Source organism: Mesoplodon mirus (assembly GCF_964341445.2).
Source record: "Mesoplodon mirus genome assembly, contig: HAP1_SCAFFOLD_639, whole genome shotgun sequence".
In the NCBI taxonomy this organism is placed as follows: Eukaryota; Metazoa; Chordata; class Mammalia; order Artiodactyla; family Ziphiidae; genus Mesoplodon; species Mesoplodon mirus.
In genome coordinates, this window is record NW_028295387.1 from 325534 (window position 1) to 344302 (window position 18769).

Genomic DNA, 18769 nt, shown 5'->3' on the forward strand with positions numbered 1-18769 from the left:
GAGGCCCTGAGAATGTCTTTAACCAAGGCCCTGATGCTGATCCTACAGAGGCCCCCATGCTCCTCCTAGGCCTTGCCCTGGCACTGTCCCTACCGAAGGCCGTGACGCTGGTTGTAAAGAAGGCCCAGGTTCTCTCAGTAACTAAGGCCTTTGAACTGTCCCTCGGTGCTTTCCTGACCTTATCCCTAGCCCGTAACCTGACTCAGTCCATAGTTAATACCCTTCCTCTCATCCTACGTAAAGCCCTAATGCTGTCCCTAACTAAGGCCCTGAATAGTCCTGTTAAGGCCCTGACACTGTCTGTAAGTAAGGCCCGGAAGCTGTCCCTAATGTAGGCCCTGCTGACAGTAATAACTAAAGGCCTGACACTATACTCAGCTAATATACTGACCCATGTCTAACCAAGGTCCTGACACTATTCCTAAGTCAGCCCTGACGCTGTCCCCAAATAAAGCCGTGAGGTTGTCGCTAACATAGGCCCTGAAGCTATCCATAACTGAGGCCCTGACGCTCTCCCTAACTCAGGCTCTGATCATGTCTTAAGACCGTAATGCTGATTCTACAGAGGCCCTGATGCTGCTCCTGAGTCATGCCCTGACAGTGTCCCTAGCTAAGGGCCTGACGCTAGGCCTCAGTCATGCTCTGACCGTCTCTCTGTCAGGCTCTGACGCTGTCCCTGCCTGAAGCCCTGACACTCGTTCTGAACAAGGCCCTGATACTCTCAGTAACTAAAGTTTGACACTATCCCTAGGTTATTTCCTGATACTATACCTAGACCTTAACCTAACCGTTTCTTTAGCTAAAGTTGAGCTTCTTATGCCAACTAAAGCCCTGATGCTGTGCCTAACTGAGGCCCTGACTTTAGTCCCAAAGCCGTGACACTGTCACTAACTAAGGCCTAGATACTCATCCTAAGTCAGGGCCTCATACTGTCCCTACCTAGGGCCCTGACACTATTCCTGAGGCCCTGACACAATCCGTAACAAATTCCTTGACACTACTGCTAACTCATGCCCTGACAGTGTCCCTAAATAACGCCCTGATACTACTCCTAACTCAGGCCATGACATTGTTCCTAACTAAGGCTCTGATACTACTCTTAACTCAGGCCCTGACATGATACCTAACAAAGACTCTGATGATAGTCCTAACCAAGGCCCTGACACATACTGTCCCTGTCTAAGGCCTTGACATTGCTCCTAACTCAGGCCCTCACACGATTACTAACAAAGGTTCTGTTGCTAGTCCTAACTAAGGACCTGACACTGTCCCCAACTAAGGCCCTGACACTACTCCTAACTCAGGCCTTGACATGATACCTAACAAAGGCTGTTATGCTAGTCCGAACTAAGGCCCAACACTGTCCCTAACTGAAGCCTTGACACTACTCCTAAGTCAAGGGCTTTAGTTAGGTCCTGTTTCAGCACCTTTTTTAGGAATAGCATCAGAACCTTTGTTAGGTATCGTGTCAGGGCCTACGTTAGGAGTACTGTCAGGGCCTTAGTTAGGTACAGTGTCAGGGGCTGAGTTAGGAGTACGGTGAAGTCCTTGGTGAGGACAGTGTCAGGGCCTTAGTTAGGACTATTCAGGTCCTTAGTTAGGGACAGAGTTAGGGCTTCAGGTAGGCTAATTATTACTTACTTAATAAGTAAGCCTTGTTAGGTATCGGGTCAGGGCCTAAGTTAGGAGTACTGTCAGGGTCTTAGTTAGGGACAGTGTGAGGGCCTTGGTTAGGACTAGCATCTGAGCCTTTGTTAGGGACAGTGTCAGGGTCTTAGGACTAACGTCAGGACCTTCTGTTAGGTACACTGTCAGGGCCTGAGTTAGGATTAGTGTTAGGGCCTTTGTTAGGGACAGTATCAGGCCCTGACGTTCGACCAGCATCTAGGCCTTAGTTAGGGACAGCGTCAAGGCCTTGGGACTAAGTCAGGGCCTGAGTTACGCACAGCATCAGGCCTTTATTTGGCATAAGAGGCTCGACTTTAGCTGAAGACAGGGTTACGTTTAGGTATAGGTATAGTGTCAGGAAATGACCTGGGGATAGTGTGAATACCACAGTTACTGAGAGTATCAGGTCCTTGTTTAGAACCAGTGTCAGGGGTTCAGGTAGGGATCGCCTGGGAGCCTGTCTTAGGGAGAGTGACAGGGCCTGAGTGAGGCCTAGCATCAGGCCCTTAGCTAGGGACACTCTCAGGGCATGACTTAGGAGCAGCATTGGGGCCTTTGTAGGATGAGCAGTAGGGTCTTAGTTAAAGACATGATCAGGGCCTGAGTTAGGAGTACGTTCAGGGCCTTAGGTAGGGACAGTGTCAGGACCTGAGATAGGATTAGTGTGAATGTTTTAGTTAGGGCCAGTGTCAGGGCCTGATTTAGCAGTAGTCAGGGCCTTAGTTAGGGACAGCATTAGGACTTCAGGTAGGGTAAGTGGCAGGACATTAGCTACGGACTGAGTCAGGTTACAGGCTAGGCATGACGTCAGGAAATGAGCGAGGGATAGTTTGAAGGCCTTAGTTATTCAGATCATCAGGAACTTATTTAGGACCTGCTTCAGTGCCTTATCTAGGGACAGTGTCCACGCAAGGCTGAGGAGTAGCACCAGTACTTCTGTAAGATCAGCATCAGGGTCTTTGTTAAAGACATTGTCAGGACCTCTGTTAGGGACAGCCTCAGGGCCTCTCTTAGGGACAGCATCAAGGCCTCACTTAGGGACAGTTTCAGGAACTCAGGATATAAGCTTAGGATAGTGTCAGGACTTTCGATATTGACAGCAACAGGGCCTTTATTAGGGACAGTGTCAGGGCCTGATTTAGGACTAGCATCAGTGCCTCTGTTAGGAACAGTGTCAGGGCCTGTTTGAGGTGTAGTATCAGGGCCTTATTTAGGGACAGTGTCAGGGCCTGAGTTAAGTGTAGCATCAGGGCCTTAGTTAGGAATAGTGTCAGGGCCTCAGTTAGGGAAAGTGTCAGGGCCTGAATTATTAGTAGTGTCAAGGCCTTCGTTAAGGACAGTGTCAGGGCCTGAGTTAGGTGTAGCATCAGGGCCTTAGTTAGGAGTAGTGTCAAGGGCTTAGTTAGGGTCAGTGTCAGGGCCTTAGTTAGGATTAGCATCAGAGCCTTCGTTAGGTACCATGTCAGAGCCTTCGTTAGGTACCGTGTCAGCGCCTTTGTTTTGGACAGTGTCAGGGCCTTGGTTAGAACTAGCGTCAGAGCCTTTGTTAGTTATAATGTCAGGGCAGAGTTAGGAGTAGTGTCAGGGCCTTAGTTAGGGACACTGTCATGGCCTGAGGTAGGTGTAGTGTCAGGGCCTTAGGTAGAGACAGTATCAGGGCCTGAGTTAGTGGTAGTGTCCAGGCCTTAGTTAAGGACAGTGTCAGAGCCTTAGGTACGATTAGCATCAGAGCCTTTGTTAGGTATCGTGTTAGGGCCTGAATTAGGAGTCACACAAGGCCCTTCATTGGGGACAGTGTTAGGGCCTGAGTTAGGAGTGGCATCAGTGCCTTTATTAGGAACAGTGTCAGGGCCTTAGTTAGGACTAGCATCAGAGCCTTTGTTAGGAATCGTTTGAGGGCCTGAGTTAGGAGTAGTGTCAGTGCCTTAGTTAGGGACAGTGTCAGTGCCTTAGTTAGGAACAGCATCAGAGCCTTTTTTAGGTATCGTGTCATGGCCTGAGTTATTAGTAATGTCAGGCCTTACTTAGGGACAGTGTCATTGCCTTGGTTAGGACTAGCATCAGAGCCTTTGTTACGGACAGTGTCAGGGTCTTAATTAGGACTGGGGTCAGGGCCTTCTGTTAGGTAGTGTCAGGGACTGAGTTAGCCATAGTGCTAGGTCCTTAGATAGGGACAGTATCAGGTCCTGACTTTGCACCAGCATCTAGGCCTTAGTTTGGGACAGTGTCAGGGCCTTGGTTAGGAGTAGCATCAGAGCCTTCTGTTAGGTACAGTGTCAGGGCCTGAGTTAGGAATAGTGTTAGGGCCTTTGTTAGGGACAGTGTCTGACCTGAGTTAGGAGTAGTTTGAAGGCTTTAGTTAGGGCCAGTGTCAGGGCCTGAGTTAGGAGTAGTCAGTGACTTAGGGACAGCATTAGGGCTTCAGTTAGGATAAGAGGCAGGACATTATCTACAGATTGAGTCAGGTTATGGGCTACGGAAAATGTTAGGAAATGAGTGAGGGATAGTTTGAAGGCCTTAGTTATTCAGAGCATCAGGGCCTTATTTAGGACCAGCGTCAGGGCCTTATCTAGGGAAAGTGTCAGGCCAGGCTTAGGAGCAGCACAATTGCCTCTGTAGGATGAGCATCAGGGTCTTTGTTAAAGACATTCTCAGGGCCTGTGTTAGGGACAGCCTCAGGGCCTCACTTAGGGACAGCGTCAAGGCTTGCATCAGGAGAGTTCTAGGACGTTATTAAGACATTTGTTAGAATATATTCTCAGGATAGTGTCAGGACTTTAGATATTGACGGCAGCAGGGCCTTAGTTAGGGTCAGTGTCAGGGCCTTAGGACTAGCATCAGAGCCTTCAAAGGAATCGTGTGAGGGCCTGAGTTACGAATAGTGTCAGTGCTTTAGTTAGGGCCAGTGTCAGGGCCTGAGTTAGGTGTAGTGTCAGGGCCTTAGTTAGGGCCAGTGTCAGGGCCTTAGTTAGGACTAGTGTCAGAGCCTGAGTTAGGAGTAGTGTCAGGGCCTTAGGACTAGCGTCAGGGCCTTCTGTTACGTACAGTGTTAGAACCTGAGTTAGGAATAGTGTTAGGGCCTTAGTTAGGAACAGTATCAAGCCCTGACCTACGAGAAGCATCTAGGCCTTAATTAAGGACAGTGTCATGGACTTGGGACTAAATTCAGGGCCTGAGTTAGGCGCAGCATCAGGGTTTTAGTTATCATCAGAGGGAGGACATTAGCTAGTGAGAGGGTCAGGTTAACATCTAGGGATCATGTCACGACGTTAGTTACTGAGAGTACCAGGGCCATTTTTAGAACCAATGTCAGGGCTTCAGGTAGGGACAGCGTGAGAGCCTGACTTAGGGAGAGTGACAGGGCTTGAGTGAGGCCTAGCATCAGGCCCTTAGCTGGGGACACTGTCAGGTCATGACTTTGGAGCAGCATCAGGGCCTTTGTAGGATCAGTATTAGGGTCTTAGTTAAAGACATGTTCAGGTCCTGAGTTAGGAGTAGGTTCAGAGCCTTAGTTACGGAGAGTGTCAGGGCCTTAGTTAGGCGTAGCATCAGAGCCTTTGTTAGGTATCGTGTCAGGGCCTGAGTTAGGACTAGTCAGGGCCTTAGTTAGGGACAGCATTAGGGCTTCAGGTAGGATCAGAGGCAGGACATTAGCTATGGATCGAGTCAGGTTAAGGGCTAGGGATAATGTCAGTAAATGAGCAAGGGATAGTTTGAGGGCTTTAGTTACTCAGAGCATCAGGGCCTTATTTAGAAGCAGCGTCAGGGCCTTATCTAGGGACAGTGTCCGGGAAAGGCTTAGGAGCAGCACAATTGCCTCTGTGGGATCAGCATCAGGGTGTTGGTTAAAGATATTATCGGGGTGTCTGTTACGGACAGCCTCGGGGCCTCACTTAGGGACAGCGTCAAGGTTCACTTAGGGAGAGTTTCAGGACTTCAGTAAGAGATGGGTCAGGATATAAGCTTAGAATTGTGTCAGGATATAGATATTGACAGCAGCAAGTCTTTATATAGGGACAGTGTCAGGGCCTGAGATAGGAGTAGCATCGGTGCTTTTGTTAGGTTAGAGTTAGGGTTAGGGTTAGGGTTAGGGTTAGGGTTATGGATAGAGGTTTTGGGTTAGAGGTTTAGGGTTAGGCTTAGGGTTAGCGTTAGTGTTAGTTATGGGTAGGGTTAGTTAGGGTTAGGGTTGGGGTAGGGTTAGGTTTAGGGTTAGGGATTAAGGTTTAGGATTTAGGGTTAGGTTTAGGGTTTTAGGGTTTTAGGGTTCCAGGCTTTCAGAGTTAGGGTTTAGGGTTAGGGTCAGGGTCAGGGTCAAGACTAGGGTTTTGGGGTTAGGGTTTAAGGGTTACAGTGAGGGTTAGGGTAAGAGGGTTGGCTTAGGGTTAGCATACGGGTGACGGTACAGGTTAGGGTATGGCTACGGCTTAGGCTTAGGGTATCTGTTAGGGTACAGGTTAGGCTTAGGGTATGGATTAGAGTTAGGATACAGGTTAGGGTACAGTTTAAGATTAGGGCACGGGTTAGTGTTGGGGTATGGGTTAGGGTCAGGGTCAGGGTCGGGTTAGGGTTAGTGTTTAGTGTTTAGTGTTAGGGTTAGGGTTAGCGAACGGGTAAGGTTTATGGTAAAGGTGAGTGTTAGGGTAGCGTTACAGGTAGTTTTAGGGTTAGGGTTAGGGTTAGGGTTACGGGTTAGGGTTAGGGTTAGTGTTAGTGTTGGGTTAGGTTTAGGGTTAGGGTTAGGGGTTAGGGTCAGGTTCAGGGTTAGGGTTAGGTTAGGGTTAGGTTAGGGTTAGGGTATGGGTTTGCTTATGGTTTAGTTTTAGCCTACGGGTTAGGGTTAGGGTATGGGTTCGGTTAGGGTTTAGTTTTAGCGTACGGGTTAGGGTTAGGGTATGGGTTAGGTTATGGTATGCCTTTGTTTTAGGATTCGGCTATGGGTTAGGGTACGGCTACGGGTTAGGGTTAGGGTATGGGCTAGGGCTAGGGTGCAGTTTAGGGTGTGGAGCAAGGGTGTCCTGAAGGGAGTGGCTTGGGGTCAAGAGGCAGTGGAGACTGTGTTTCATGGGAGTGTCTTGCTCACCTGTGACATTTCGTTCTCGGGGTCAGCACGGCAGCGCGGTTCCACCATCTGCCCATTTTTCTGTTCCTTCATCACTCACTCATTCCCTTGCTCATTCGTTCATTGACCCTCTCGATCCGTGACTTGAGCAGTTACTAAGGGTGTACTGTCTGCAGCAAAACACAGGATGCAGAGGGCCCGAGAGATCTGGCCATCGGTAAGACTAAGGCCTGCTCAGCGCGTCACTCATGGTGAGCCCGGGAGTGAACTGTGCACCAGGGCAGCACTCCACGGGGACGAGAAGACCATGCAACTGGGGTGCTGCCGCTTCCCGCCTCCTCTCCCTCAGGCTCCCTGGCCTTCCCGCGTCCCTGTGGCACAGCTCTGTGTTTGGTCACCCTTTGTGTGGTAGAGGCCTGGAGGAGATGGTCAGTGTCCTCATGGGAGGATCCTGCTGCCCACAGAGCACCTGGGACTCTGAATCCAAGTTCAGCAAGGGGAATACTCTGGAACTTTCTGACCCTCCAGGCACCAGAAGCTGGGGAGCTTGGCTGGGCTCCCGTACCCACTTCTTATGCAGTCTCCCTGGATCCCCCATCCCACCACAGTTAGGATCCAGAAGGTGCTTTGTGAGGCCCTTTCCAGTCTGGGCAGCACCAGGGCCCTGGGGCTCTTCCAGGCCCAGAGCATCTCTCAGTATGTTCCAGTGTAGTGAAAAATTGACAGTTTTCACACAGTGTAGAACAAGCCTGGCGGTTATTTATGGTTTGTGTTGTGTGTGATTTTTTATGGTCTTGGAGAGTCCTATCATTTTTTTTATGCATCAGCACATTTTCCCACAGCACGTGCTTGAGTCCACAGGCTCAGGGGGTATTCCTGGGTTCTCTGGTGAGGAAGGCCCAGTCAGACTGGAGGGGAGACTGACCACATCAAGGCCTGGTCCTTGTCAGGCAGAGGGCAGGAGAGAGTCCAGTTGAGGTAGGATTGAGGCTCATTCCAGGAGGGTCATCCTGACTGTGGTCTAAAGAGATGCTGCTGCTTCTGGGAATATTTTTTTCTAGAGGAGAAAAACAGAGATGTTGTATAGAGCATGACTTGGACTAACAGGCAAAGGCAAATCCGTGCAGGCCTGCGAGAGGGGGATCATGTCTCCCAGATCTTCATGGACTGTAGACCCAGTACCTCTGCAATCAGCCCCAGGTGGAGCAGCATTAAGACATAGAAGAAGTGGACTTGGGTCAGACTGCAGCTTTGTGATTGTGCACAGAGACGGCTGACTGTTTCCCAACTCCAGGGTTCTAGAACTGGGGCCTCTGGAGGGCATAGGCATTCAGGAATATGGTGAAGTGCTTATGGAAGAGTAGATAGCAAAATGTAAGCCTCAGCCCACAGCAAGATACCATGCAAGATAACACAAGACCTCCTGTCATGAAGTAGCACAGACATGACCTGCAACTGACAGACTTGCTTCTCCCACGAGTGGCTGGGGCCGCGGAAGGCTCGGCTGAGGCAGCTGAGCAGGCTGGGTCTGTACCCCACGACTGGGCAGGGCAGAGCATGCTTGAGCCTTCAACTAGCCTCAGTGACAGATGCAGGGCCGTGACCATCTTTAGTTCCCAGGGACCATCTGCTGTCTCCTCGTTCTTGGGGAGGCTGAAAGAAAAAAAAACTTTATGAAATTTCCTGAGCTTTTGTGTGTATGTGTGTGTATTATGTGAGTGTGCGCAAGCATGTGCATGTGTGTGCTCTCTGTGCACAGGTCTGTGTACATCCAAGTGCATGTGAGTGTGTTTATGTGCAGGCAGGCACATGTGTGTATGCACGTGTTTTTGCATGCGCAGCACGTGTGATTGTGTGCCTGTGTGTGACTGCAGTCCATCTTTTCATGTGTGTGTGTACATGTGTGTGAATGCCGGTATGCTTGGGCATGTACGTGCACATATGTGTGTACACATGCGTGCTGTGGGGGGTTGAGGAAGGCATGGAGTTGTTGCTTTCTGGTGCCACCTTCCCCCACACTCCCTTTTGCTGTTGCCTCAGCACTTTGTGGAAAGTGTAGAGACTCAAAAGGAGGACCACTACCCGCTACCGTGAGTGATATGCCTGCTCATCCTCACGGTCATCCATCTGTCCAGTAAACATCCCTGAGCCTGTGCCATGTGCTGGGGCCTGGGGTCCACAGTGAAGCAGGCGCATGCTCTCAGCTCTGCTCAGCCCAGCCGGGCATGGGGCAGAGAAGCTGCAGGCCAGGTGTGTCTGCGGAGGGAGAGGTTACCTCTGGCTGGTGGGTCAGCGGAGGTGGCAGCTGAGCTGAACTGAAGGAGCGGGATGGATGGAGCTCGCTCTAGAGGAGGGTGGGGGCAGGGGGCAGGGGAAGGGGCTGGGTGCCTGGCTCACGGGGAGGACGCATCGCAGAGGGGCTGCAAGGGTGGCCAGACAGCTAGCTTTGACTTCGTTTTATAGACAGACAGAACAGTTTTGGAACGAGAGTGACAGGATCAGGCCCACACATTTCCTCTGGTGGCGGCTGAGGGGTTTGATGGCAGAAGAGAGGAGATGGGCCAAGGAACAGGGGTGACGGTGGAGGCTGTGCCTCTGCCAGGCTTCCAGCCTCTTTGTGGTGGTCCCTTGGGTCCACAAGGTTAGCACGCACCTTGTGTGAGGCCGGAATGGGGCTTCCTCTTCATTCCCTCTTTCCCAGAAGTAAACGCAACACAGTTTGGAGTTGGTGAGACTGAGGGGGCCATCTTGCAGGAAAGGCAAGCGTCAGCGTTGGCTGGGGTGCCTACCCGGGGTCAAGGGGGAACCCTTAGCCAGACCCACAGACCCCAGGGAAGGACACGGTGTGCTCAGAGAGGCAGGGATGGTCAGGAGAGCCAGGTGTGCAGAGAAGGCTCGGCCAAGGGGGCCCTGGGGGCTCAGGCACTCAGGGAGTGAGGGGAGGGGTGGCCAGACAGCCGTGAATGAGGCCCAGGGGTCGACGGGGTCGTGCTGTGTGCAGGGTGGACACACAAGGCCCGAGGCTGTTCTGTAGGGAACGTCTCCCGGCTTCAGTGGGCTCTGGAAATTGTCTGCGGGTTGCCATGCCTCCTGGGGCTCTCCGGCCCAGGCCCCAGCCGGGAGCTGCCTGTCCATCCTACCCCGGCTCCACCTCCAGACTGCGCAAGGCTGGGCGGGCAGGATGGGCTCCTCGTGTCTCGGTTGCCATGACCTGTGACGTTTCCTTTCCAGTTTCCAGGTTCATTATAAGGATACATGTACAGTGTGTTGCGTTGTCTTGCTCCACCCGTCGGCTTAGGGAAGAACTGCCCTGGTAGGTCGGCCTGCAAGGTGTGCTGCTTCAGAGCCTCCATCTGACATACTCTTCCCTGCCCGAAATGCAAACACAGCACACACTCCCTGCCTGGTTTGGGAGTGATGACACCTCACCTCTCGCCCCTCCTGCCCACACTCCAACCTCAAGGACACTTCGGTTCCCAATCTGACTCCCGACCCCTCCAGCTGGCTGGGGACAGGCAGCCTCATGACACAGTGTGCACAAAGGTTTCTGGCCGGGCTGTGAGGATGGGGACCAGGTCCCGCCTGTGCCAATGAAGCAGGCGTCTCACCTGGATTTGTCTCCGGGCTCTTGAAGGTGGACTGAAGGTCAGACAGTCCAGAGGCCAAGGGCCCCAGAGGAGGGGGGTGTGGGCGCAGGTAGACCAGGAGCAGCTGCCCCTCTGGTCAGGAGAGTCCAACAACCCAGGGCTTTCTGGTTCCTGGGAGGAGGAGAGGGCAGAGGCAGTGGGGGCCCAAAGACAGGTCCTGCTTCACCTCTGGATGGAGCCACTCAGCTGAGCCCAGGTTTTGAGGCATTACAGTTAAAGGATGCAGGCTAGAGGGTCAGGGTTAGAGGGTCAGGTTAAATGGTCTGAGTCATGGTCAGGGTAAGGGTTAGGAGTTTACAGGTCAAGGTCGAGTATCTAGGGGCTAGGGGTTAGGAGCCTTAGGGTTTAGGATTAGAGATTAGGAGGTTAGGGTTAGGGAGTGAACAGTAGAGATTTGGGCGTTAGGGTTAGTGGGTTAGTGTTAAGCACAACTGGCCCACGGCCCCCCTAACCCCACACCTCTGAGTCCTGTAGGATGGACAGGACTTGCCCGGGGTCACTCACGAGTGGGGGTTCACCTGGGCCGCTGGTTATCTACCCCCGTCCTGGAACCTGAGAGCAGAAGAACGAAACGTCTGCTCGGGTCACTGACTGTTTCAAATCCAACTCAACCTCAGTCAATGGCTGTTAGGGCCTCAGAAGCCCACAGGGCTTCCTCCTACCATCTGAACTGGAGAGAGTAGTGCTGGCCCCACTTGGCCTGGGCAGCCCGGGTCCAGCAGAGGCCTGACTGAGCTCACTCCATGGTCATGTTATGAATTTATACAGAACTTGGTGCAGCGACTTACCAGCCCCCAGGTGCTGCCTCCTGAGGGCTGGTGGGGCCCTCCTGAGACTGCAGGCATCCTTTGTCCCATCTGAGTGGGCATCAATAGACATCAAGTCTCAGGACAGCCCTTGACCTCTGACCATCCAGGCAGTCATCTGTGGTCCTCCAGCTCAGGCCAGTCTGGTCCCTGTCAAGCCCCTGTGGCCAATTACTGAGCTGACTTTGTTGCTGGGCAATTGAACAGCTACCTGGGTAGCACAGACAGCCCTTTGGGATGTTTCAGTTACTAACATGCATGTGGTTGAGAAAAGGGCCTCCCCCTCACAGGCTCATAGCCTGCCAAGCGAGGTGATAACCGTCTAAACATTTGAGTGTGTCCCTGACACAACAACCATACGGCAGACTATGGCCTTGCAATCCTTTGGGCTTCCAGCTGTAACAAACTTTTGATATTCATACTCATTAAGAGTCAAAAGATACGGGAGCAACTGGGCCACCCAATGGACAGTTTCACACTGAGGCTGCATGGTCTTGGAGAGCCACGTGCACCCATGTGGTCTCTGAAAGCTGCCAATGATGGATTCCATGATACGGCATAATCCTTGAGCCTCCCACTGCTTCATTGAGCAAGAATTTCCTAACCACCATAGCATTTAGTCTCTGCTCTTTGTAAAGGAGGGAGGAGACTGGATAAATGAGCAGTATTGTTCTTGGGGGATGGGTGAGTCACGTGGCCATGGGGCAGGTGTGACTCCTGGGCTCTTGCCACCAGAGACATCAAGGAGGGCTGTGCCTTTTGCAAGAGGAAGAGGTTCTTGCTGTTGTGGACGGACAGCAAGAGCACTGGATGGGTGGCTGCAGCCCCTGACCCTAAATCAGCCCCTTCCTTCCTTGGCCTTCAGATCCCACAGCTGTGCAGTGGGCCGTCAGTGGTGTGGAATCTGCCACTTTCCCCAATCCAGCATCTGTTCTCATGCCAAAGTCCAGAACCTCAGCTTTCCTTTGGGAACTTCTTACCTGTTTCCAGTCCAAACTGTTCCAGAGGGCTGATGCTACGTTCCACCCACCTTGAAGATGGGCATATGATCCACATTTAGCCAATCCCATGTTCCATCCTATGGGTGCTCTGATGGGTTCAAGGATGATGCTATGATCCAAACCAGGTCAATGACGTTTATTTTATTTTTTGTCCTTACCGTGCACGCGGGATTTTAGTTCCCTGACCAAGGATCGAACCTGTGCCCCTTACATTGGGAGCTCAGAGTCTTAACCACTGGACCACCAGGGAAGTCCTATCCCCTCATTTTCAAAACTGCTATGGATTTAAAGCACACAAGATGGTTGTGATATGAGTGGCCTTTTCAGTATGACTTCTTTGACTTAGAATGTTTTCAGTGTTTATCCATGTTGTAACATGTATTATCAGTGTTTCATTCATTTTTTTTATTGTGGTTAAAAATACATAACATGGGGATGGGGGGCAAGTGGAGGGAACGGCCCAGATGCACACCATTCACAGACCCTCTGGACTGGAAGGACTCGTGAGAGCCGGAGCCCAGAAATCCAGGTATGGATAAGACGCAGCGTCCCCTCCAATTCCCGTGAGCGCCCCTTGCTCCATCCTGCGCCCAAATACCTCAGCTAGGCCCTCTCCCCACTCTTGACACTCCAGACTCAGCTGGGACAGACTTCCGCAGCCGCTGCTCCCCACCCTGCAGGAGAAGCTCAGAGGTCCTGTCCCCCTTTCCTCTGAGGGACTCTTTTTGGTGACCACAGAAGGATTTGGTCGCTCAGGACAAATCTGGTAGAGGACAGCGAGATGGGTGCGCCCGGCGTGCCACGCTTCCTCCTGACCTTCGACTTGGACGAGACTATCGTGGAAGAAAACAGCGACGACTCCGTCGTGTGCGTGCCGCGGCGGGCCAGTGGCTGCCTGAGAGCCTGCGTGCCACCTAGCGCGAGGGCTTCTACAACGAGTACATGCAGCACGTCTTCCAGTACCTGGGCGAGCAGGGCGTGCGGCCGCGGGACTTGCGCGCCATCTACGAGGCCATCCCCCTGTCGCCCAGTACGGGCGAGCTGTTGCAGTTTGTGGCCAAGCAGGGAGCCTGCTTTGAGGTTATTCTCATCTCAGACGCCAACACCTTTGGCGTGGAGAGTGCGCTGCGCACCGCCGGCCACTACGGCCTGTTCTGCCACATCTTCAGCAACCCGTCGGGGCCCGACCCTTGGGGGCTGCTGGCGCTGTGGCCCTTCCACGCGCACAGATGCGCTCGCTGCCCCACCAATATGTGCCAGCACAAGGTGCTCAGCGACTATCTGCGCGAGCAGCCCCACGACGGCGTGGCCTTCGAGCACCTTTTCTACGTGAGCGACGGCGCCAACGACTTCTGCCCCATGGGGCTGCTGGCAGGCGGCGACGTGGCCTTCCCGCGCCGCCACTACCCCATGCACCGCCTTATGCAGGAGGCACAGAAGGCCGAGCCCAGGTCCTTCTGCACCAGGGTGGTGCCCTGGGAAACCTCCACCGAAGTGCGCCTACACCTGCATCAGGTGCTGAGGACGTGGCCTGCAGGGGCCACCCGGGCGGGGAGGGGCTGGGGCGGTGGGGGCCGGGAAAGAGAAAGCTAGTTTTATTACTCCCTTTCCCTTTCGTTTTGGTATATTCCTCCAGGATTTCCCGGAATCCCAGGTTGGTCCATTTGGGGACTGGAGGAGGGAGTTGGGAGCTGTCCCCATCTGTGCAGTTAACCGAGCTTAGCTGCCTCCCCCAGTTCCACTGCAAGCGAATTCTGGAGTCTGGCCGCAGCAGCGTGGCACGCATATCTGAGCAGGCAGCAGTGTTTCCACAAACCTTGTCCTCTCAGTTGGGAGGATGGAGTTCCCTGTCAGGGTAGAGAAAGAACATGTCCCGCCACGTTGCGGTTAACTGTTGCCTTGGGCTGCGTGGCCTCCCTCCTCTAGTCTTCTGTCCAGAGGACCTAGGCCCCTAAATGTACCCCCCTGACCTCCCCCGCACCGGACTCCCCACAGAGAGAGGTGCTCCCTGCCGACGGTCCCAGGCCTAGATCTTGCTTTACGTACTGTGACTCTACACTACACTCCTTGCCCCCCGCCCCGCCACCCTGTTAGCATCCCCACAGGATAAAAAGCTAGAGGGAACAGTCACCTCCTCTTGGTGGAAAGAGGTAGCACACTGTTCCGGGGCTCGGGTCTGGCCAGCCAGGGACCTCACAGAGCCCGAAGATGTCTCCTTGCACCACAGCCTCGTCTATGCAGCAAGAAAGCAGGGACTTAACCAAAGTCGCCCCACTGACTGGGCCTTTAGAGTCCCCCTCCTCCCATATGGAACAGAAAGCCATGATGCTGTAAAGCAGAGCCAGTGGAAACCCAAGGCCCACCTCCCTCTTCTGGAGTTTCAGAGCTGTGAAGGAGGTGAAGGGGCGGAGGTGAGCGAGGTGTCTCACGCTGCCGTCTGGGGGATGAGGGCGAGGTGAGCTCTGCTCTCAGAGAGCCCCACCTAAGTGAGGGAGCTGGTCCCCACTCTTGGAGGAGTGCCCAGCCTGGGGAACCAAGACTGAATACATAACAAAGCAGGCAACAGGCAAAAGAGCAGGGTGCGGCCCACCTTCGCAGAGGGGCACAGGGGTCTAGTGTGGAGGGCTCAGTGAGCACCGAGGAGATGGGAGATACTGCTGCTTAGGGCAGGCAGAGGAGGCTTAACTAGTGGGAGCCTTACAAGTGGGTTGCCTTTCAGTCCCTCGGTCTGCTAGCCCTGCAGGGCAATCATCAGGAGGTCATCAGAATTTTATTCAAAGTTGGCACTTGCAGCTGGAGACCCATGGCGTAAGGGTCCCCTGTGGGTAAGGTCACCAAACTCCTTGGCTTCCAGTTCTTTCCTGTGTCCAGCAGGCCTCTGGGTACCTCCTCTGTCTTTACCAGGACGCCTTCCCACTGAAATGGGGGGAAGGAACAGACACAGCTCACAGCCCAGGAGGCGTGCTGGTCTGGTCCAGTCTTGAGCAGGCTTTGGTGTGGGACTCAAGAGGCTCACTCAAGGCGGTGCTTGGGTCAGCATCCCAGAGATCCCAGGCTGTCAGCAGCTGGGCTGCGTATAGTTCCTGGGGAAGAATCCAGACCCCTCTGAGCCGATGCCCTCACACCAGCCATTGGAGTAGTGGCGGGTGATGCAGATAATGGTTCCCTCAGAGAAGGAAAGTTCATTGTCCTTCTGGTGGGTGTATGGGTACAGTGTCATTACTGCAGGGCAGGAGGAGAGGGGTGCCATGAGATGTGCCTCCTGCCCCACCATAGGGATGCTTGTGCCCACATACTGGACTCTAGGGGGCAATGTAGGGAGTGGGGCAGGAGATGCCTTCTTGAAAGCCCCAGGACTCCTCCCCAGCTGAGCTAATATTCAGTATCAGGCCAGCTGCTTCCCTCCTCTCTGGGGGTGCGGTGGGGTGGAATAAAAGGCTCCATAAGGGTGACAAAGGCCATCCCCTCCACTCCAAGAAACTTCAGTGTTTGAGAGCAGGGCCCCAGGATCTACCCATGTTTTGTAATCTGCTTTCAGCCCCCGTTCATCCTGGTCTTCCCACAATGTCTCTGGCAGGTGCTGGAGGTATTGCTCAGTAGGTGCTCTAGTAGGTGCTCAGTAAATACAGCAACATTGAACAGTGTAGACTTTGGCGAGTGAGCCTTGGGCAAGTCACTTAGTTTAACCTCTCAGGCTCAGCTTCGTCTGTTAAATGGGAGTGTGAAGATCGTAGGAGGTTAAGTAAAAGTGAGAAAATGGATGAGAAGCTTTGACTCTGGGGTCTGGTATAAAGCAGGGGCTAAATTATGTTAACCCCCCCCCACATAACATTTACCATTTAAATCATTTTGAGCATACAGTTCTATGGCATTAACTACATTCACGTTGTTGTACAAATAGCCTCAGCATCCACCTCCGGAACTTATTCATTTTCCCTATGGAAAATTGTGTATCAGTTTCTCTAAATTTGGCCAACATTTGTTATTTTTAGGTTTCTTGATTGTAGGCGTTCTAGTGTGTGGAGGGGTCGGCGTTGTGGTGTTAACTTGCATTTCATTACGACTAATGACGATTAACATCTCTTCATGTGCTTGCTGACAATTTGTATGTCTTATCTGGAGAAGGGTCTTTTGAAGTCCCTTTTCCATTTAAAACATTGGGTTGTTTGCCGAGTCCCGCCAAGCGCTCCTCCTGGCGGCTTTGGTGTCGGTGAGTCCAGCCTGGAGCGGTCTCCGCGCCGCAGGGGCCCCCGCCCCGGGGCATCGCTAGCTGCCTCTCAGGAGAGGAGATGCCCGCCCCCCGGCGCCCGTGCCTGGAGCGCCGAGATCGTGGTGCGCCTAACGGGGCGGGTGTTGCTCGGCATTGGCTGCGGGTCACCTGAGCGCGGCGGCTTTCTGCGCGCTTTTCCCGGAGGAGAGTGTCCCGGAAGTGGGCGTTCCGGCGCCCGTGCCTGGAGCGCCGAGATCGTGCTGCGCCTAACGGGGCGGGTGTTGCTCGGCATTGGCTGCGTGTCACCTGAGCGAGGCAGCGGTCTGTGCGCCTCTCCCGGAGGAGCGTGTCCCGGAAGTGGGCGTTCCGGCGCCCGTGCCTGGAGCGCCGAGATCATGATGCGCCGCGCGGACGCGGCGCCGCCGGGGCGGGTCTTGCTCGGCATTGGCTGCGGCTCACCTGAGCGCGGCGGCGGTCTGCGCGCCTCTCCCGGAAGAGAGTGTCCCGGAAGTGGGCGTCCCGGCCAGAGCGCACCTGGCGCGGGGCGTCCTTGGGGCTCCTCGCCTTCGGCGCCACGCGAGCCGGCGGGGGTCTAGAGAGCCAGCGCCCGGCGGCTGGGAATGACCCGTCCCGTGGGTCCCAGGCACCCCAGCGGCATCCGAGCGCGGAGCGGAGGGAGTCTAGGGAGCCAGCGCCCGGCGGCTGGGAACGACCCGTCCCGTGGGTCCCTGGCACCCCAGCGGCATCCGAGCGCGGAGCGGAGGGCTGCGGACCGCAGGTCAGGGGACAGGGGTTGGTGGGGGTGGGTGGAGGAAGGAACGACGAAATTACACCAGAGCTGTTTGGTACAGGGGCAGAAACAGAAAACTCAGACGGACCACTGCAGAGGCCATGGGAGTTAAGTTGTGAATGCTGCTGGTTTTCAGTAGCCGGCAGCCATTCTCTTCCTGTAGCTGATGGGATACAGAGCTCTACTGGGTTGTTCTTTGCACGGGATAGTCTTGTTTTGCAGAAATTCAGCTCATAGCCATTCTTGATGTGTAAGTGTAAGGTCGGATCTTAACAAACGGCATCGCGAAACAGGAAAGTTTCAAGTGAGCTTTATTAGGGGGCGCTCCCGGGCGAGGTTCACTGGTCCGAGAGAAAGGGGCCAGAGAAGTCGCCCCCGGGCGAGGGCTGGGCAAGATTTTATAGGGGAAGAAGGGAAAGGGGTGTGGTGAACCTGGGAGGGCGCAGGGAATTCCTTATCTGGTGGTCTCTTGGGGTGTCGTGGCACTATCTGGTGCCGGTTCCATCAGTCTTGGGACCGCTAGTCCCGTCCCTCGAAAGGCGGGAAGGCTGGGCCGGGTGGAAAGCCCCCAGGTCAGTTGCTGGAACTGGGTGGTCCGGAATGTCTCCAGGTCCGTTTCTGGAACTGGGTGGTCCGGAGAGTTTCGGTCTGATGCAACCTGTGAATCTGATTACGTTCCCCTGCCTCGGGCCAGTTGGCCTTACATCCCGACATCTTTGGTGTAATGGGGCGGCGTTCCGATCTCTGGCTACTTCATGCTGAATGGGGGCGTCGAAAGGGGAGTCGGGCGACCAGAGGTCCGAGGCTTAGGGGAGAGCAGTGGGGGTTTCTGTAGGAAGCAAGGTGTAAGGACCGAGGAACATTTGGTTTGTGGCCACCCGAGAGACTTCCTCCATGCGCCGGCGAAGGAACCTAAGAAAACGGGGCAAACATGAGCAAGATACAGATGAGAATTAAGGGGCCTCAGATTGGTGTTAGCCAGGTATAGAGGGTGGATCGCCCCCAATCGGGAGTTGGGGAGGCGGACTGTTGGTGTTTGCGTTGGAGTTCTTCTCTTAAGCGATGGAGGGCGTTTACAGCAACATTCCTCCTGTAGGAAGAGGCAGGTACCTCCTTTGTCGGCCGTCAGGAGATCCAGGGCTCGTCGATTCTGGAGAGCGACTCGGGCTATGGAGGTGATTTGGCACTGGAGAGAGGAGATGGAGGCGGCGGAGCCTTCAATGGCTAGCTGGAGTTTATGTTTTAAGTCGCGGGATGTTGAAACACTATGTGTTAGAGCTCCCCCCGCCCCCCGAGGCCTGCAGCGACCAGGGAGGAGGCGAGAGAGATGCCTGCGACCAGAGGAAGAAAGAAAGCTCTTTTCCATCGGGTAAAGGGCGGCGTGATTAGCGTGGAAAATTCTTCTTGGCTATACAGTGTGAGTTGTGGGACGAGAGTAACGGGGATACATGGGAAGGGGGAGGAAGAATTGATCTCTTTTGTGAGGGAACCATTGCACCACAAAAACATACCTGGTGGTGCTTCAATTGACGTGTTTACCGTGAGGGATGGGTTGCAAATAAACCCAGTATCAGCTAGATTTGGG

The 18769-nt window shown here is 53.9% G+C and overlaps 1 pseudogene across 1 annotated transcript; it reads left to right on the top strand.

Moving 5' to 3' along the window:
* Positions 1 to 8460: 8460 nt before the first annotated feature.
* On the top strand, positions 8461 to 16566 carry LOC309797495 (phosphoethanolamine/phosphocholine phosphatase-like; annotated as a pseudogene). The gene is made up of 4 exons: positions 8461 to 8511; positions 8771 to 8820; positions 12923 to 13699; positions 16429 to 16566. The product of its transcript is annotated as a phosphoethanolamine/phosphocholine phosphatase-like (transcript).
* Positions 16567 to 18769: the final 2203 nt, after the last annotated feature.